The 21,549-nt window shown below is 44.8% G+C and overlaps 1 long non-coding RNA gene across 1 annotated transcript; it reads right to left on the reverse strand.

The window, feature by feature from the left end:
- Nucleotides 1-2,145: 2,145 nt before the first annotated feature.
- LOC144582905 (uncharacterized) lies at nt 2,146-11,604 on the reverse strand. The gene is made up of 2 exons (XR_013536462.1): nt 11,560-11,604; nt 2,146-4,158 (listed from the first exon to the last, which is right to left on the reverse strand). It is a non-coding gene; the product is annotated as an uncharacterized LOC144582905 (long non-coding RNA).
- Nucleotides 11,605-21,549: the final 9,945 nt, after the last annotated feature.

Below are 21,549 nucleotides of genomic sequence, written 5' to 3' on the forward strand. Positions count from 1 at the left end.
AGAGGGTGAGGAGCTGTCTATTTCCACACAGCCCCCCACTGGTCCCCTATAACGTCTCTCTTTACTCACTCGTCTGACCTGACTGACGTCTGCAGGCATGTGGGGCTGTCTTCATAGCATCGGGGTGCAGGCTTGGGCAAGGTGTCTCTGTGAGGGGCTAGGATAACAGCACAGAGCTACCTTGGCGTCTGGAGGCCCAGGATGTGCTGTGGGGGAGAGGGTAGAGAAAAGGGGAGCTGAAATGGAGTGAGGGATGGAGGGAGAGAACTGGAACGTACTAAAATGTGATGGGACCACCTCTGTCCTCCACCTCCTACCTTACTTGCATTGATAACTGCCAGATGTTTCTTGGAACATCTGGATCCCCAGCCCCCAAACCCTTTTCTTGTACTTCCTTCCAGCACTTAGAGCAATGCCAACCACACAGAAAGAACTCAAGAAATGTGAGTTGTTCACAATAAAATGCACTCGATTCAGAATGCCTCCGTCAGACTCCGCCGGCTACTGCTTCAGCCTGTCGCTCTCGCTGCTGAGTGCTTCTGTGTCCTGCCTCTAAGCTCACACTGAATCTCTGCTGTCATGTCCCACTGAGATAGGTTTCTCAATTCCAGGCCTCACCCAAGTGGCTGGCTGACCCAGCCACATGCTGGCACAACACGGGATGCGATTCGCTTGCCGTTTCTCAGCATGGTCCTGGAAGCTGAGTCAAAATCATTATCCAAACCATAGCCTGGCATATGGCTTTAACATTCTTTCTTTCCTTCCTTTTGTCATTCAGTCTGTTCACTTGAGATTTTCTCCATGCCAGTGAGGCAGAGAGGAGGGAATCGGGGAAGGTCCCTAGACCAGAAGGTCCTCGGAAAGAAGAACTGCATTTTTTCTTCTTTTGTAGCCCTGGCATCTAGCAGGGTTCATGGCACAGAGGAGGGGTTCTCATGTGAACACAAGTGTGAATGGAAGAAACAATTTGATTAACAGAGGCAAGCGGAAGAGAAAGAACCACTAGACTAAGGATGGGTCAACTACACAGGCTCAAAGCACAGCCGTGTATTTTCCTACCCCTGTTAGTTAATTCACTAATCTGAGCTTCTCTTTTCTGATCTACAAAAAATAATTAATCATATAAATGCTGCTGTTGATTGGTACAGTCTTTAGGCAGTCAGACGATGCTTGGCTACAAAAAAGCATAAAAATTTTAAGAATAATGACTCGGTGATAACAATCCTAGAAGATAATTGTAAGGAGCTAACTCAGCAGCAGCAAACCCATTCTGAGCATGAAGAAGTTTATTCAGAATTCGATTCAACAGGACAATACCTAACATCAGCTAACTATCCACACTAGGGAAATGATCAGTCAGAACACTCTTGAAACACAACGGGCTATTTTTCAACAACAAAAACGAATGTTTAGGAAGACTAAACACAATTCTCTCATCCTCAGAGCTGCCAGAGTGCTCCTTTAGGAGCCAAATCTGTTCCTGTTTCTATCCCCATCAAAGTTATTCAATGAATAGAAATTTCGTAGGCAGGGCATGGTGGCTCATGCCTGTAATCCTGGTATTTTAGGGGGTCAAGGTGGGAGGTTTGCTTGAGGTCACAAGTTCAAGACCAGCCTGGGTAACATAGCAAGACCCTGTCTCTATAAAAAATAAAATCAATTAAATTAGCCAGGTATGGTGGTACTCACCTGCAGTTCTAGCTATTTAGGTGGCTAAGGTGGGAGGATTTCTTGAGCCCAGGGGTTTGAGGCTGCAGTGAACTACAGTTGTGCCACCGCACTCCAGCCTGGGTGACAGAGCAATACTATGTCTAAAAAAAAAGAAAAGTTAGAAGTGGGATTGCTGGGTCATATGGCAAGTATATAAACATATGTATGAAACTGCCAGACTGTTTTCCAAAGTGGACGTAGGATTTTGTTTTCCCAGCAGCAGTGTATGAGAGCCCAAGTTCCTCCCCTTACCAGCATTTATTGTGGTCAGTCTGTAATTTCAGCCATGCTAATAGGTATGTACTAGTCTCCCATTGTAGTTTTAATCTGCATTTCTTGATGACTAATGATGTTGGACATCTTTTCATGTGTTTATTGGATATTTGTATGGTTATTTGCCCAAGGGAAATAAAAACTCATGGCAAAAGGGTTTCATATCCACATACCAAAAATAATTTATACATGAATGATCAGAGAAACTTTAGCATAGTCCAAAACTGGAATCCCCAATATCCTTCAACAGATGAATTGATAAACCAGTTGTGACGTACAGCAGAATACTACTCAGCAATAAAAAGGAATGAACTTCGGATACACCCAACAACATGGATGGATTTCCAAAAGCAGCCCGACATACATATGATTCCATTGATATGAAACTCTAGCACAAGCAGAATTAATCTATTGTGACTGAAAGCAGGTAAGTGGTTTCCCGGAGTTGGGAGTTAGGGAAAGTGTTGCCTAGAAAGGAGCTCAAGAAATTTTGGAGGAGAGAGGAATGTTTTATATCTTATTTCAGACAATAGCCACACAGGTACGCGTGTCTCTCAGAACTCATCAAGCTGCACACTTAAAATAAGTGCATTTTATTGCGTGTAAAAATAACTCAAGGAAGTTGATTTAAAACAAATATTTAATTGTTTCTCATTATATTAGAATGAAGTTTTTAAAAGTTAGTATGATATATAAGGTCGTTAATGATGTGACCCTCTCTATCTCTCTGACTTTTTCTTTCTAGACCTCCACCCGTTTTGCTCCAGTCATAATCTAATGCCTACTCCCTCCCCATCATCACACTTTCTCTTGTCTCTATATCTTTATAAATGCAATTCCTACTTCCTGGAATCTGAATCCCGCCTCCTTGAAATGTGACTCCCTCCTACTCATCCTTCAAGATCAACCCAAGATTGCCTGGACTTTTCCCCGAGGCTGGATCCAGCACCCTCTTGTGATACTAGAGTGAAAACATCTCATCGGATGTTTTCACTCTAGTATCAAAGTTAATACTCTTGCTTAGGCTCAGAGCATCTTGAAGCCAAGGTCTGTCTGTGTTCTTAGTTCCTAGCACAAAGTCTGGCACATGTTGCTTAGTATGTGTTGAATGGATAGATGAATGGCTGACTGAATGAATGAATGAACAAATGCTCTGTCTACTCAGAAGGATGTGAGAACCGAGCAACATAAGGGTGTGACTCCCTACACTCTGTTATTTGAGTATTTGATTTGGTCCCATCATAGAGTGGTGTGGCCAAGACAATGCCCTCTGAACCTCCACCTCCATACCGGGGTACAGCCAGTAAAGAGAAACTTTGCCAATTCCTATCTTGGAATCACAATGACAAACCCCTCAAGACGGCAGGAGCTTCTGAGCACCTCAAGAGGCAATCCAGAGAAGCCTGTCTCAGGTGACTCACCACATAGCCGGACGGTGGCTGCACACCCTCTGTGAAGTATCACGCCTCAAACCACAGCTCTGCAATCCTACAGTATCTTTTACCATCCCGTATAGTATGTGCGAATTGAATTCTGTAATCTAATTGCATTTACATTTCTAAGCACACTTGTTTTTATTGAATGTACAGTCTTTAGTTCCTGAAGATTCTGACAAGTAAATGTCCCCCACGTCTGTCCAGGCGGATATGAGGTACTGCTGCCCTCACTCCCAGACACTCCTCTGGCCATTACTGAACCACGTGGACCTGGAGCAGCCACTTTTCATGATTACGGTCCCTTTTCTTCATCCTTGTTGGAGCTCTCACAAGAATTAGCAGGAACTCTGCAAACTGTCCTCCCTGTCACTACCTCACCACTTCACCGACATGACCCCAGCCTCCAGTTCCACCCCATCAATGCCACCTCTGGCACATATGCCCACTGGATCCATCCAGTGACACCACCTGCATGCCATTTCTTGAATGAAAAGAGTGAAGGCGTCTTCTATTCTGTCATCATTCCTGGACCTTCACCTGCTTTGGTTTTTAAAGTGTTCTCTCTCCTGCACGAGCCGGAGTTCATTAGAGAGACATCCAGCCTCCAGTCTCACAGCTGGTCATTGAAGGTCTTTTTTACTGTCTGCCACTGAAGGTTAATCTGGTCAAATAATCTTCAGTGAAGAACATTCGACAAGTCCGTGCTCGAAGGCAAGTGGGTGAATCTTTGGTGGAGAGACTGGGGAAGACCAATGAGAGGGGAGAATTAGTGGTTAAATCTACAGTGGGTTTCAAATTCTTTTTTCAAGTTTAGGGGAAGGATTCCTCTGTTAATTCATTTATTCATTCTTACAATCTGGTGAGACCTATGGCCTCCCAGAAAACAGCTAAATCAGCCTCTTCTCTAATGTGGACCCAGGGTTCTGGCTCTATCAAGGACCCCAAAGTCCCTCAACACCACCCCGGGGCTTACCCTGGAGAGTAATGCTTTCCCGGCATTTACATCCACGGAGAGCTTAAATATGGTTCTTCTGGGAGAGGGCCAGGAGACGGAATGGCCATTATCAGCAATCTGCTGAGCCATGAGAACAAACAACCTCACACACTACGAGCTGGGAGAGAAGGGATTGGAATGTTCACTTCTGTTTTCCTAAAACATCCAGTGAACCATGAACCCAAACTCTACACCTGAGGCAAACTGGGAGTTGCTATTTCAACAAAGCACAGCTTAGAAAACAATCTGCACATGTTCTGTGACTTGGGCCAGCCCCAGAGAGTTTCCCGGCAACATTACATGGGTGACTAATTTTCCAAGTTAAAATCAACAAGGGTTTTCCAAACACAGCCTCTCCGAGGGTGAAGAGTACGCTATTCACCTGTCTGTCACCACTCACTTCAGTGTGCTTTGCCAGGTGGGATCTGAGAGGATTCTTTTCCTGGGAGTTTTAAGTATCTTTCCATGGGGCTTTTAAGATACTTATAAGTACTGTTTTCTGATCTAGGCTCACTCCACTTAGTCTATCGGCCTGTCTCTTACACGAGAGGGCAAGAAAGGGAACGAGACAGGAAATGCACCCATTTATTTGGCAGACAGCTGTGGAACTTCTCCCTCTGTGCGGGGCCACTGGGGATACCAAGATGACTCAGCCACAGTTGAAGGAGGGCGGATAAATCAAACACATCATTAAAATAATGTAGTCAAACGCTGAATAAGGTTTGTACCAAGGGCTGTGGGAACACAAAGAACTGATCATTAATTTTGTCAGAGACAGTCAAGGAACACTTTGTAGAGAGTGACCTCTGAGTTGTGCCTTCACAGCTGTGTTGGAAAATTCAGGTGAGAGAGGAAAGGAAAGGAATGGTGTTCAAGGCAGAGGGCACAGCAGATGCAAAGGTGTGGAAGCTTGAAGGCCCCTGAGAACTTTGCTGTGTCTGGGCCACAGGTTACATGGGAGCAAACAGGGCAGGCATGACGCTGATACTGTGGGTTGGGTCAGATATGAAGGCATGTGCTCTCTCCTCCTACAGGGGATCACAGCTCCTCATCAGCAACGAAACAAGGCCTGATGGAGAATGAGTGTGATGAATTGACAGAATTAGGCTTCAGAAGGTGGATAATAAGAAACTTCTGTGAGCTAAAAGAACATAGTCTAACCCAATGCAAAGAAACTAAGAATCTTGAAAAAAGGTTTGAAGAAATGCTAACAAGAATAGACAATTTAGAGAGGAATATAAGTGAATTAATGGAGCTGAAAAACACAATATGAGAACTTTGAGAAGTATGCACATGTCTTAACAGTCAAATTGATTAAGCAGAAGAAAGGCTATCAGAGGTCAAAGACCAACTTAATAAAATAAAACGAGAAGACAAGGTAAGAGAAAAAAGGCTAAAAAGGAATGAGCAAAGTCTCCAAGAAATATGGGACTATGTGAAAAGACCTAATCTACATTTGATAGGTGTACCTGAATGTCATGAAGAGAATGAATCCAAGCTGGAAAATACTCTTCAGGATATTATCCAGGAAAACTTTCCCAACCTAGCAAGGCAGGACAATACTCAACTCCAGGTAATACAGAGAACACCACAAAGATATTCCTCAAGAAGAGCAACCCCATGGCACATAATCGTCAGATTCACCAGGGATGAAATGAAGGAGAAAATGCTAAGGGCAGCCAGAGAGAAAGGTCAGGTTACCCACAAAGGCAAGCCTATCAGACTCACAGCAGATCTCTCAGCAGAAACTCTACAAGCCAGAAGAGAGTGGGGCCAATATTCAACATCCTTAAAGAAAAGAACTTTCAACCCAGAATTTCATATCCAGCCAAACTAAGCTTCATAAGTGAAGGAAAAAAATAAAATTTTTTGCAAACAAGCAAATACTCAGAGATTTTGTCACCACCAGGCCTGCTTTACAAGAGCTTCTGAAAGAAGCACTACACATAGAAAGGAACAACCAGTATCAGCCATTCCAAAAACATACCAAAAGGTAAAGAGCATCACCATAATGAAGAATTTATATCAACTAATGGGCAAAACAGCCAGCTAGCATTAAATGGTAGTATCAGACTCACATATATCAATATCAATCCTAAATTTAAATGGACTAAATGCCCCAATCAAAAGACACAGACAGGCAAATTGGAAAAAAAGCCAAAACCCATCGGTATGTTGTATCCAGACCCATCTCACATGCAAGGATACACAAAGACTTAAAACAAAGGCATGGGGGAAGATTCACCAACCAAATGGAGAGAGAAAAAAAAAAAGTAAGAGTTGCAATTCTCGTCTCTGATAAAATAGACTTTAAAGCAACAAAGACCAAAAGAGACAAAGAAGGACATTACATAATGGTAAAAGGATCAATGCAACAAGAAGAGCTAATGATCCTAAATATATATGTACCCAATAGAGGAGCACCCAGATACATAAGGCAAGTTCTTAATGACTTACAAAGAGACTTAGACTCCCACATAATAATAGTGGGAGACTTTAACACTACATTGTCAATATTAGACAGATCAATGAGACAGAAAATTAACAAGGACATCCAGGACTTGAACTCAGACCTGGAACAAGTAAACTTAATAAACATTTACAGAACTCTCCACCCCAAATCCACAAAACATATGTTTTTCTCAGTATCACATCACACCTATTCTAATAGTGACTACATAATTGGAAGTAAATCACTCCTCAGTAATTGCACAGCATTTCACAGGTTTAAATGAAATATTGGTTGGCTGCTTGTTTGTTATTTTCCTCCCTTACTCCTTCCTGTCTCCATTGTTAAGCACATTTATTGGCATAAAAGAGGTTTTTAATACCCATTTTTAGACTGCATTCTAGCCTGGGCAATAGAGCAAGATCCCCGTTCTCTCTCCCTCTTTCTCTTCCTCTTTCTTTCTCTCTTTTATTCTTTTTCTTTCTTTCTCTCTCTCTCTTGTTTTTTTTTCTTCTTTTCTTTCTTTTTCTTCCTTTCTTTCTTTTTTCTCTTTAAAAAAAAAAGAAAAAAGAAAAGATGATGGTTTGTAGCCCCAGCTGCACATTTGTATCTCCTAGGGAACTTTTTAAAAATCATGATGTCCAGGCCTCACCCTAGACTAATTAAGCCAGAATATTCAAGAGTGGAACCCAGATATCAGAATTTGCTTAAAGCTCCTCAGATGACTTTAGTGTGCAGCCAAGTTTGAGAACCACTAAGAGATGTTGCAAAGGAAGACTCACTGATAGTTGGCTAACAAATGGGAAGCCTGAGAGAGGAGGGAAGAGGTGACTTAAGATTTTTAACTTGGATGAAGCCAGAAAAGATGTGAGTGGGGGAATGAGAAATTTATTCTCATAGTCATTTACTTCACGGTCATATGTGACAACCAGGTGGAAATACCCAATAGATGACTTGGCAAGGTGAGCCAGGGGCTTCAGAGGAGTCAAGACTATGTCAAGGACACCACCTCCCCTGGTGCTGTGCTGGGGCCACCTCACACCAGCTCCAGGGAGGCAACTATTAAATGTCCCGAAATGTTGCAAGCCAGTTGTTAACACAGCCACTACAAAAAATGAAATCAAAAGGAGTAAATGAATTAAATAAATTATATGTTTGAAAATGTAATAAACTCTCCGAACTCACTGCTTCTCTTTACCACATTTAGGATTGCCTGTGCTCCTGGAGTTGTTCGTGTATACTTTATCTGTGTGGTGGAAAACCAGTATAATGGTAGCTTACTGTGGAGCATCTTTCCCAACTCTGCAGTCCCTCGTGTTGACAGCTTGAAATGATCATGAAAATTGGCAAATACTACAGAATAGCGCCCCCACCATCCCCTGCAAAGAGCCAGTTGTTAAAACATTTACCAGCACACCATTCCTGAAATTACCTTAGGGGCTATGCAGAGATGCCAGCGCCTGAGTATGCACGGGAAACCTCATCGAGAGAAAACAAAGAGACTAAAAGACAAGTTAAACCTCACAGATGGGAGTGGCGAGTGGTGTAAAGAGGAAAAAAAAGACTCCACAGATGGGGGAAAAAAACTGATGCTAGAAACAGTTTTCCCCTTGACTAATATTTCCCAAAACACAAGGTTTTTGCACTACTCAGGTCCTTTGGGATTGCTACTATTCCAAATAAATCGTTTTATTTAGCTCCATGAACAAGGCCCTTCTAGCCAGAGAAGATATATTTTATATGCACACATAAAAATACTCTGTGTTTATGTAACACTTTCCTTTTAAGGAGCTCACAGCAATTACACACGCTCTCTTTATTCCTATGAGCACCCTAGGGAGGTAGCTGGGTGGTAGAGGAAATAGGAAGGAATGGAAAAAAAAAAGAGTTGAATTAGCAGTCATGGGCCTTGCCTCAATACCATAAACAAGCTTTTCCTCCCAGCACAGGAAAGCCTAACTTCAGGACTATAAAGTGTCTTGCTCAAGAAGGTTCTAGAATTGGACTCCATCACTAGCATTTTTTCCATTGACATGGCCTAGAGGCAGGAAAAACCTCCCATTATCTCTCTTCTCTTTTCATTTCATTGCTATTTTGGCTTTAGCCCCTAACTTGGGCCAGAGCTGGGGTTTGCAGTCCAAGCCTGTCTGACTCCACACCCTCTGGGAGGTCACCAAAGGGCCAGCAGCAGGAAAGGAGATGGGCCTGCCAAGAAGCAGCAGGGACTTATGTTAGGGCTTGTTCCCATGTGAGTCCAGTAGTCCCTGATGACCATTCCTGGGCTCCTCGCCAGTGACACCACTGTCCCGTCTGCACCTGCTGCATCGTCCTCCTGGGGATCCAAATGGCCTCTCTGACTGTCCTTGGCACTTCCCTCTGAGGCTCTGGACAATTTCAAATCGGTCCTTTCGAATCCAAGTGAGTCTAACTTTGATGCTTGGTCCTCCCCATTAACCCAGGATTTGTCTGTGCTGTAGAGCAGAGGGTACATGGGTGCTGACAAAGAAAGCTGGGGGAAAGCAGTGTGTGTGTGTGTGTGTGTGTGTGTGTGCGCGCGCGCACGCGCACGCACACACAGGCACACCCATGCTGTGTATATATGTGTGTCAGAAACGGTCAAACAGAAAGGCAGAAACAGAGGCAGAAAACAGAGGAGGCCAAGAGTTACAGAGGCTGTGAGAATTCCTGCACCAAGACATTCTCTTATTCACAGTTGCTTTGTTTCTAAGAATTTCATTGTTTTTAACTGGAAGGGTAGATTTTCAAGTGAAAAATCCCCTGGGCTCCATCCAAGGCAGCCCCATGCTGTTGTGTCGTTGTGTGCCCCTGGACAACTCCTCTGAAGGCAACCCTCAGGGGACACCATAGCAAACAGCACTGCCTTCAGGAGCATTGTCTCTGGCCAAATACTGATGTTGGATTTTTCTATTTGGTCACTTTGCATGCCCCGGGTCTCACTCAGCCACCCTAGTGTTCCCAGCTCACCTGTGTTATAGCTTGTACCTGTACTTGATGGTCTCCAAGCTCTTGTACCACACCCAGGAAGATACAGTGTACATTAAAGGGTGAAGAGGGCAGAGCATAATTATATTGAGTGATGAAAACGGCTTTCAGCAGAGAGGAGACGCGGGGTTGGTCCCCCTACCTGAAGGCAGGAATATTCCCCATGTGGCTGGGTTGGGGCCTTTTATGGACATAGGGTTTTATGGACTCAGAATGGGGAGTGTGTGCTGATTGGTTTGTGAGTTTGCACAAAAGCGAAGACAGCACTCAAAGGTGGGCACAACAGTATAGAAAACCAATTAGGAAAGGGTAGGTATATGTAAAATAGGTGAAGGGTGCGGACCAATCAGAGGAAGGCATACCAAACAGGAAGATAAATTCGCAATCCGGTTCCAGGATTCGACTTGTCGCTTGGCTTTCAGGCTTTAAACTCTTCGGCTTAGAGGTGGGGTTTCACCGGGGACCTGCCCCATCTGCCTAGGCATTTGACTGCCTCCTGTCGCCGTCAATGTCACCGCATACTCTGATTGTCAGATCCAGCCACGTCTGAAGGAGACTCACCCCCACTCCCACCTCCAATCTCAACGTGACTTCTTAACTGCCAGAAAAGTGGCCTCAGGTGTCCTGCTGGTAGGCGCCCACCTGGGCTCTCCTCGGCAATTGGGGGAGTTCTGAGGTGCTTCCTAAAGGCCCTCAGACTGAGCTTGAGTGACTTTGAAGCAGTCTGGGAGCCAAACTAGACATCAGAAACAAACAAGTCAATTAGGTGGAAAGTCCCTCCCTTGGGAGGCAGAGGACGAGCTGTAATCTTCCTAATCCCATCTAACTTCAGTGGATCAGCGTGCTCCTGGGTGACATGGCAGGGTGTGAATAGTCAGAGTAATTCACTCAACAATCAGTTACGGAGTCCCTACTAAATGTCAAGCACTGCCCCGGGCTCTGAGGATGCAGCGGCTGTGAAGACAGAACGCAAAACCGCCAACATGAACCAGGCAGAGTGGACTCACAGGAGATGCTCTCTGACGTCCCTTCTCATCCAAGATCCTCTAAATAATTCCAAAGTGGCAGGAGGGTTTCTCCCTACCTCTCCCCAGCGAATGAATTCAGCCCCTACTGAGTAAGAGATCGCTCTTTTCTTTACATTTGAATTCTCAAACTTAACTACTTTGCACTTGCAGTGTGGGTGTCTGAAACGTTAATCGTGCCTCCTCGCCCCAGCCCCTGGAGAGAGTAAGTGTTGCAGCATCTGCCACAACTTGAAACACTGACTTAGGCGCCTGTTTGCTCAGGGCACCCTATGCACCAAGTCAAAGAGGCACAGCCCAGCTGCCCAGAACCTTCCAGAAACCCTGGAACTTGCCCACACAAAGTACAAACAAGCAGCTGAGCAAATTCTGATAGGATGGTACTGTCAAGAAATAAAGGGAACGTGAATGAAGAGCTGGTGAAGAGGCCACCCTTTGAGAAGACGGAGGTGAGAGGGGAAGGAGCATAGTCACTCATTCCATCAGATAGTCTCTCTCCATCAGATCGGGGTTGCCAGGGTCTTTGAATGGCAGAGAAAGGAGAGTGGAGAGAACTGGGATGGGGGGACACAGGACCCTGGCCCTCAGTGGCTGCTCCCCAAAGGCATTAATTGGACATCACTGCGAAGCAGCAAAACCAGAATAAAACCTCCCCTAGGACTCACTCACCAAAAGACCAGGCTCTTTCACCAAGCGCTCCCGCTTTTACATCTTACATAAGGAGCCTTGTATTGTGCTAATATCAAGGAAAAAATGACTAAGGGTGAGTGTGCGGCTAAGGCAAATACAGACGGAAGAGAGCCTCCGAGGCGAGCCCCCACCCCGAGTTTCTTGGCTCACTCCCTGACTCCGTCAGTCGCACGCTCTGACATGAAAGGCAGGAAGCTACACACGCTAAACAAAGCTCCTTAGATGTCAGGAAATTAACCTGGGAAATTGGAGCCAAGAGAGATTAAAGTTCAAAAACCACTATGGCGTTACATCAAAAGCTGTTTTCTGCGTACCCCGGGCTTGGCTCTGCCAAACTGCACCTCCCAAAAAACCTGGCCGCAGGGCTGGCACGCCTGTGTGGTGTGCATTTTCCCTGCCGCAAGACCGAATCCTCGCTCAGATCTGCAGCTTTGGACTCTTCCTGCCTTCCGAGCTGAAGGCCTGCCTGCCTGCCTTAGGAAAGTCTGCCTTGGAAACAGCAGCTTGCCACCCTGGCTTCCTTCTAAGGGAAGAAGATCGCACACTTAACCTCGGGGCTCCAACCAGTGGTCCCAGGGAAAGGAAGAAAGCCCTTAAAAGGAGGGAGAGCCCTGCTTGCTTCAGCTGCGCTCACACTTGGAAAAAAGGAGGAGGAGGTGAGGCAGCCTGGGATCCCTGACCCTCCCAGCTAAGAAAACAAACCGCCTTGTGGAAGGTGAAAGGGTCAGACCAGAACAAACCAGAGCATTGTGAGAATCATTATTTTTGTCCACAGCAATAATTCTGTCTCTTTGAGTCTCAGTTTCATTATCTTTACAACGACGGTAGCTTCTAGCTAAGATATCCTTGAACAATCTTAACATTTAAATGGAATGAAATTGTCAGGGGCTTTTGTACCACACCATCTCATTGTATCTCCAGCAGTGAGTGCCAACCCCATTTTACAGAGGGGAAAACGGAGGCCCCATGTCACATGCCTGGTAGACAGAAGAGCCCTGAACTAGCGATTCCGGGTGTAGTGCTCTAGGAGGGCAACAGGGGGACAACAGCATTGTTCCTAAACTGCATGAAAGGACATTTGCAAAAATAAGCTCAAGTGTTGCTATTCCTGGCTTGTTGTTGTTGTTTGTAATTGGAAAGCAATTGAAGGTAAGAGGGGAGCATTCAGTGTGTCAGCCTTTTGGGAAGTGGAACACTCAGATATATAAGCCCCGTGGAGGCCTCATAAGACTGCAAAACAAAAATCTCTTCTCAAGTCTATGAAAGTGAAGTGAGTTATATTAACTGGAGAGGAAAACTGTGAGAGAATGTGACTCATTTGTTCCCCACCTATAGTACCTTCAAGAACCTGCCCTATCCCTAATCAGAGTGGTGAGGCCCCCAGAGGCCACATGATGCCCATTTAGGGCTGAGGGGACCACAGTCACCGGCTGGGAGAAAATCAGAGTCACTCTTCCACAGGAACTGTACTGAGACTGAGAGCACAATCAAGGAATCTGTGAGCCTGAACCACGCAACCACTGTGTTAGTAAAAGCTCCTCTGAGGAAGGAAGAAACCAGCCTAAGAAGGCTGAGCATACCCAAAGTCAGAACGCCTCTCCCTCTACGGGGGATCACAGTTCCTCATCGGCAACAGAACAAGCCCTGATGGAGAAGGACTGTGTTCCATTAACAGAAGTAGGCTTCAGAAGGTGGATGATAAGAAACTTCTGGGAGTTAAAGGAACTTGTTCTAACCCAATGCAAAGAAACTAAGAACTTTGAAAAAAGGTTTGACGAAATGCTAACAAGAATAGACAATATAGAGAGGAATATAAATGAACTAATGGAGTTGAAAAACACAACATGAGAACTTAGTGAAATATGCACAAGTTTTAACAGTTGAATTGATCAGGATATCAGGGGTCAAAGACCAACTTAATGAAATAAAACGAGAAGACAAGAATAGAGAATAAAGGACAAAAAGGAATGAACAAAGTCTCCAATAAATATGGGACTATGTGAAAAGACCTAATCTACATTTGATAGGTGTACCTCAATGTGACAAAGAGAATGAATCCAAGCTGGAAAATACTCTTCAGGACATTATTCAGGAAAACTTTCCCAATCTAGCAAAGGAGCACAATATTCAACCCCAGGTAATACAGAGAACACCACAAAGATATTCCTCAAGAAGAGCAACCCCAAGGCACTTAATCATTAGATTCACCAGGGTTGAAATGAAGAAGAAAATACTAAGGGCAGCCAGAGAAAAAGGTCAGGTTACCCACAAAGGGAAGCCTATCAGACTCACAGCAGATCTGTCAGCAGAAACCCTACAAGCCAGAAGAGAGTGGAGGCCAATATTCAACATCTTTAAAGAAAAGAACTTTCAGCCCAGAATTTTATATCCAGCAAAACTAAGCTTCACAACTGAAGGAAAAATAAAATCTTTTATGAACAAGCAAGTACTCAGAGATTTTATTACCACCAGGCCTGCTTTACAAGAGCTTCTGAAAGAAGCATTATACACAGAAAGAAACAACCAGTATGAGCCTTTCTAAAAATATACCAAAAAGTAGGGAGCATCAACATAAAGAAGAATTTACATCAATGAATTGACAAAACAGCCAGTTAACATCAAATGGCAGTAACCCTAAATTTAAATCGACTAAATCCCCCAATCAAAAGATACAGCGAAAACACAACGGTATGCTACATCTAGACCCATTTCACATGCAAGGATACACAAAGACTCAAAACAAAGGGATGGAGAAAGAAAGATTTACCAACCAAATGGAGAGCAAAAATAAATAAATAAATAAAAAGCAGGAGTTGCAATTCTCGCCTCTGATAAAATAGACTTTCAAGCAACAAAGATATAGTGGTAAAAGGATCAATGCAACAAGAAGAGCTAACGATCCTAAATATATACACACCCAATACAGGAGCACCCAGATACATAAGACCTATAAAGAGACTTAGACTCCCTAGACTCCCACACAATAATAGTGGGAGACTTCAACATCAATATTAGATAGACCAATGAGACAGAAAATTAATGAGGATATCCAGGACTTGAACTCAGATCCAGAACAAGTAAACTTAATAAACATTTATAGAGCTCTCCACTTTAAATACATAAAATATACATTCTTGTCAATACCACATCACACCTACTCATAGGTTTAAATGAAATATTGATTAGCCATTATTAAGCACAATTATTGGCATAAAAGACATTTTCAATACCCATTTTTAGAATAAAGCAGCATTCCCATTCTCTCTCTTTTTCTTCCTTTCTTCCTCTCCTTTACTCCCTTTTTTCTTTCTTTCCTTCTCTCCTTTCTAAAAAAAAAAAAAAAAAGCTCCTCTGAGGAACAGCGTCAATAGCATGTAGCTCATTGTATGTATTATGATATAAATATGCATCATATATGTGTGGGGAGTAGAGAGATTGAGTTTTTTATAAAGAATTGATTCACATGCTTATGGAGGCTGGCTACCAAGTCCCATGATCTGCAGTTGGCAAGCTGGAGACCAGGGAGAGACCTACCTGAAGTCCAAAGGCAGTAAAAGAGACAATGGCTGACAGGCCCGGGGAAGCCTCTCTTCCTTAAGGCAGGATCAGCCTTTTGTTCTATTCAGAGCTTCAACTGATGGGATGAGGCCCACCCACATTAGGAAGGACCATCTGCTTCACTCAGCCTGTACGTCCACATGTTCATCTCATCCAAAAACACCCTCACAGACACATACAGAATAATGCTGACCAACTCTCCGGGTAACCCATGGCCCAGTCAAGTTGACACATAAAATTAACCATCACCATCACATAGAGAGGGGCCAGGTCAGCACAGCCACAGCAGCAAGGCAAAAGGAGGCAAGACTGAGTGAGGAAGCTGCAGGGTTGCTGGGAAAGGTAGAGGAACGTAGGACATTCCCAGTGAGAAATGGAGATGAGAGACAGACTGGGCACCGGAGACCGGGAGCCTTTCCTGAGCACAGGGTTCCCCTTTATCCTTCCAGTCCCCAGTTCTAAACCAAACTGCTTCAAGTAGGTTTCTCCTTTGGAAAACTGAACCACCTCTGATTAGAACAAGAGCATTCTGGATCTCCTTGAATTTTATTCTCTAACTTTAGCCCCATTCTCTACCCTTAGACCAGCCACTTCTCGAGCCATAAACTATACTGCGTGTCATGTGCAGCTGCCAGGTTATATACCACATATTTTCTGTTCTTAGATCATTTACATTTATGGTTTTGACTTCTTGCAAGCATCCTGTGATTAAAATAAAATATTTCTGTAAGGGATTGATATAGTATTTTGATCTGTAAGGCTTAGGTTTAGTGACTGAGTTACTCAGCTCCTGAGGGCTCCCAACCATCTGTCCAGCATCCACAGCATCACACCCGTTTTGTTTTCTACTCACTGTTCTTTCCGCATTTTCTGGGAGATGTCAAATGTCAAGAAGTTTTCCTGAATTTGAGAATGTGTGATGGCCCAGGCTGAACCCCTTGCCAAAAGCATAGATCTACTACACATTGTTACTAACATAACTTCCAGAAACCTCTGTCTCTTCTACTATGAGCTCTTTGAAGGACATGGCCCATGCCCTGTACAATTCTGTGGCCCTTATACCTAGCACACAGTACCTGGGACCTTATAGGTGCACAATACATTTTTCGGTTAATTCTCTCAAATAGTTCTCATAAAAAGCCCACCAGGTAGATCACATTATTCCCTATCGCATTAATCTGTTTAACCTAAGTAATGCTGTTACAACATACAACCCCCAAAATCTCAGCGTTTGCCTCCATGAAGGTTTGTTTCTCGCTTATGCCTCAGCTACAGCCCTTGTCTATGCCTTCTTTATTCAGAGACTCAATAACAGAGAGAGATGGAGACAGCAAAACCAGCAATGTCTCTTAAAGCATCTATACAATAGTGGCACAATTCCTTGTACTCACTTTTGCCAGCCAAAGCAAATCTCATAGCCAAGCGTGACGTCAATAGGGCAGGGATATACGTTTCCTTCCCCAGGAGGAGGGAGGGGTGCCAGAAATCACATGGCCACACCTAGTACCACACGACAAGAATGCATAATCCTCCCCCAGAGAGAGACCGCAGAGTGAGAATGCTGGTACTCCACAGCACACTGTCTCCTAAAGGAACTGAGGGGAAGCAATCCGCCTGATCAAGTAGCTTGTGAGTGGCAAAAGCAGCCTTTAAACATCTTCAGACTCTAGGTTGGAGAATCCCTTCCAGCACACCACAGCTGTTTCCAGGTCTCACTCTGGGACAGAAGCACCTGCCCTGAGCTGTGCTTTCTTCCACTCTCCAGGAATATTCACGTCAAGATGTCCCACTCAAACATTTGGCCCTTGAATGTTTTATTCATAAGGATCATATGTCCAAAGGAATCTAAGTGGGCCAAGTCAGACGAAATTAACAAGCGTAAATTAAGGAATGTAATAGAGCCAACACTGAAATTCTCAGTAAATGGAGTCATTTAAAACGGTTTTTTAGTTTAACCAGACTGAAGATGGAAAGGGGGTTGGTGGGACCTGAGAGGGACTAGAAGCTGTCACCACCCCGCCTAGGGAGCAGAAGAGAGTTGAAAGACAGCGCCGTCTCGGCACTTCAGCGTGGTGTCAGCTGTGTCCCTCTGGCCATTGAGGGACACAATCCGCAGACGCTGCGGATTATGAAAAGTCAAGCTTGGCAGCAGAGGCTTTCAGAAAATACACACTCCCCACCTCTGCCAATAACATTTTTAAGGAGATTCGGTTTGATTAAACTATACGAAGTAAATAATAAATCCAAACTGCCCAGGATATATCAGGTTGCATAGTGTGATGAAACACATACCATCCTGAATGTTCTTCCAAGAGAACATGTACAGAAAATGCTGTCCTTCTGCCAGAATAGAGGCTCCTGCCAACCTCCGCCACTCGCCACCCTGAGACCAAACACTCAGCAGGCTGAAGCTCTCGGGCCGCAGTGACTGCTCCAGGCTGCCTTGGGAAACCCTACATGACCTCTTCTGGCCCTCCTTCAGAATGCGAAGTACAGAGGCAACACCAGGGCATTTTGGAGGGCAAAAGAATTCTCAACAGGGCAATTTCCAAGGCACGTTGCTGCTCTCCACTGCTGGTAAGCAATTGGCAGGCTTTCTCCAGGGACTTCTCAGAAGACGATCCAGAAGGCAGGCTCAGTATTGCAGCCTGGCTGCGGGCCACAGTGTGGCAGACGCATGTATTCATGGGCATGTCAAATACATCACTTCAATATGAATTCATAGGCCCAACATTCATCTGTGAGATTCAACACTGGGTAGCTCAAAGCAAGTCTTCTGAAAGCGTCCTACAAAACGCCCGAAGCTGCATTCCAGAGTTACTATCATTTCACGACTATGCAAGCTGTACTAACCGCACACAGGCAAAGGGATAGAAAGAAGATGACATTAATGCTCAAGGTGGAAAAGCAAGACTATAAAGGACTTTGCAGAACTATGTTCTGGTAATAAACTGAGTATTTGCAGCCAACCTAGAAAAAAATGGATGTACAGCCAAAATCTTCCCTGTTTGGGGCCACAGTATCATTCTGTCATTCTAAGCACATTTATGCTGAACACCCCCCGCCACCGGCAGCCCACGGACTGGCCACCGTGCTGGGATCAACAAAGCTGAATGAGACACAGGAGCTGACACTGGGGAGCTGGCCATCCCGCAGGGAGGTATGGATGGATGAAGCGCCTCAGGACGTCTAAAGACAAAGATCACTCCCCACTGGCAAGACCACAGACAGCTTTACGGAGACATTTGAGTAGAGTCCTACAGAGCTGCAGGGAGGCAGCCGTGTGGAATGGGAAGAAAATAACTCGTCACCTGTGACCGTGCATGTAGATAGAGATGGTGGGGCCTTGTCCAGATCCCCTCTGCCTTGTGGGGTTCCCATCTCCTGGCTGCTGGGACTTTGGTTGTCCTCTCCCCACAGCTGCTCTCCTTCCCTGGAGGTTTGCCCTCGGCTGACCAGAGTTCCTCACCGGGGAGGTTAACCACACCCTGCCTCTAGGCCTGGCCAACAGCCAGTGATGGCACAAAAGGCAGGCCCCCTGGAGTGGGTTCATGAAGAGACTGCCCCATCCCCCCGATGGACAGAGCTGAGGCTCCTCTCCGCCTGAGACCTGATCTCCGCTGGGTTCCTTCCCGTCTTCTGTCTTGCTCCTCTCACTCCCTAGTAGATATTTCCTGACAACTCCTCTTCAGTGAAACACACACATCCAAATCCTAGCCAAGGCTTGCTTCTAGGAGCTCACCATAGAGGAGGAGTCCCCTGGCTTTCTCTCACACAGCTCCGCAGTTACACTAGCCAGGAGTTCCTGAGGTGGTCTTCCAGCACCTCTGTAAGCCCCCTGTGCTACCCCATCCCTACTCTGTGCTTCATCTGAAACTCTTTCCCCACCTCATGTCTTATTTTTGTTAGAAAAGCTTACCTCCCCACTTACCCATTTCTTTCAAGATCTAACTCAAGTTTTACTTATTCTAAGGTTTCCCAAGCCAGCCTCTCCCCATGCCCCTTACCACTTAAGAGATGTGCCAAAGCATGTATCAATTTTTGTTTTTCAGACAATTAGAACAGAACTTAATCATCCAAATAGCTGTTGTCACTTTCAGAATACTGATGTTGGGGGATTAATCGCTTCCTTCAATGCAGCCACTGCCCATGATAATTTAGGGAATCCTCTCTGGGGTTTGCCCTCAGCACACGCATCACTCACTGTTGAGTACGATAGCCTGCGGCAACGGCTCGGAGGTTTCAGAATGTCATTCAGAACCGTGACTGGTGATTACAGGTTAGTGAGAGCACATACATAGATATTTTGTAATTCCTCAATTTACACATCTCCAGCTGTCCCTTCTTGAGTGAAACCCTTTCTCTCACGATGCCGCTCTAAACCCAACCAATGCCAGTGATGCCAAAGGTTTGCACTGTGAAAGTGACTTTTCTTTCCTCTGAGACATTCGGGTCCATGCCTGATGAGTAATGTAGGTATTGATTCATTCATTCAACAAATATTTATTGAACACTTTTCACGGGGCACGCCCTGTGCTGCAAGTGAGGTTGTAAAATCAAACGAAACATGGTTTTTACTCACGTGGGGCTTAGAGTCTATCTGAGAAAAATTACAAGCTCAGTGCAGTAAATGCTATGGGCGGATACACATGGATTATGGAAGAGAGGGGTAAGGGGAGGCTGGGGGAGCAGGGAAGCTTCTGGAGGCTATGTTTTATAGGGCAATTAGAAGTTTTCTAGATAAGGCCGGGCGCGGTGGCTCACGCCTTTAATCCCAGCACTTTGGGAGGCCGAGGCGGGTGGATCACGAGGTCAAGAGATCGAGATCATCCTGGTCAACATGGTGAAACCCCGCCTCTACTAAAAATACAAAAAATTAGCTGGGCACGGTGGCGCGTGCCTGTAATCCCAGCTACTCGGGAGGCTGAGGCAGGAGAATTGCCTGAACCCAGGAGGCGGAGGTTGCGGTGAGCCGAGATCGCGCCATTGCACTCCAGCCTGGGTAACAAGAGCAAAACTCCGTCTCAAAGAAAAAAAAAGAAGAAGAAGAAGTTCACTAGATAAAGAAGTTTGGTGGGGTCAGGGATGAGAGGGACGGCTGGGTTGGCATAGATAGAATTCAGAAGCAGCAGAACATTCAAGACATTGCCCGTGAAGGGTGGATTTGGCAGGATGAGCATAGACAAGAGAGGAGGTCAGGCTGCCAAGAGGCCAAGAAGGGCTTATCTCCAGAGCCACTGGAAAGCCACTGAGAGACCAGACTCGGGTAAAAACCAACCGAAAAACCGAACCCATGTAGCGTGACTAACAACTAACGAGCCATTTTAATGTGTGTGCTCGGCACACGTGCCATCCCGATGAATCCTCCAACAACTTTGTGACAGACACACTACTACCCTCACTTTCCAGAGGAGGAAACAGAGACAAAGGAAGTTTACTAACTTGCCCAAGATCACACAGGTAGTAAGAAGCAGAGCAGGGATTCAAACCCTCAACTCCAAAGCTCAGGACGATCCTGTAAACGTCCAGCAAAGGGTATGAACCAACACATAATGTTAAAAGGAAAACTCCAACTGAATTAAATTTCAAGGAGTCTGATTGAGCAATGAACGATTCATTAATCGGGCAGCCCCCAGAATCACAGCCAATTCAGAGACTCCAGGGGTGCCTGGTAATCAAAACAAATTTATAGACCAAAAAAGGGGAAGCGACATACAGAAATCAAAGGTGAGGTGTGGAAACGGCGGGACTGATTACAGCTTTGCCTTATCTGAACACAGTCTGAACACCCAGCAGCGGATGACTGGTTGAAATATGGCTGCTAGGATTGGCCAAGACTCAGCTGTTGTTACAGGTGCATACTCTTAAGTTAGGTTTTCAGCCTTGTCTACCTATTAAATTGGTTGCGGTACGTTCAGAAGGACTCAAATATAGGATATATTCTCAGTCCTTATTTACTTTGCTTTAACAGTCATTTAAAAGAGAACTTTAAATTCTACATAAATTTGCAATGTTCAACTTAGGCACAAGGCAAAGCATTGGAAAGTAAAGCAATAATATTGAACTGCTGTGTACCCATTTAACTAACAGAAAGCCTTACATTTGCAATGCTGTCTGCTTTGCATTACTCAATGGGCATGAATACATTGAGGGTCATACTGTAAACGGCCATACATCTTTCGGAAAACAATATAATAATATATACTGAAAGTCATCTGAATGTTCATCCTCTTTTACCCACCTCTAGGAAGGTATCTCAAGAAAACGTTTCAAAAGGCGACAAAAAGTTTACCATTGCAACATTATCTTGAAGAGCGCAAAACTGGAAACAATTTAAACGCAGTTTGGTAAATGATCATGCAACAAATCAATGGGATATTGTGCAGGGGTTTCATGTGATCTCTACAAGGG

The sequence above is a fragment of the Callithrix jacchus genome, chromosome 5 (genome assembly GCF_049354715.1).
Source record: "Callithrix jacchus isolate 240 chromosome 5, calJac240_pri, whole genome shotgun sequence".
Lineage (NCBI taxonomy): Eukaryota > Metazoa > Chordata > Mammalia > Primates > Cebidae > Callithrix > Callithrix jacchus.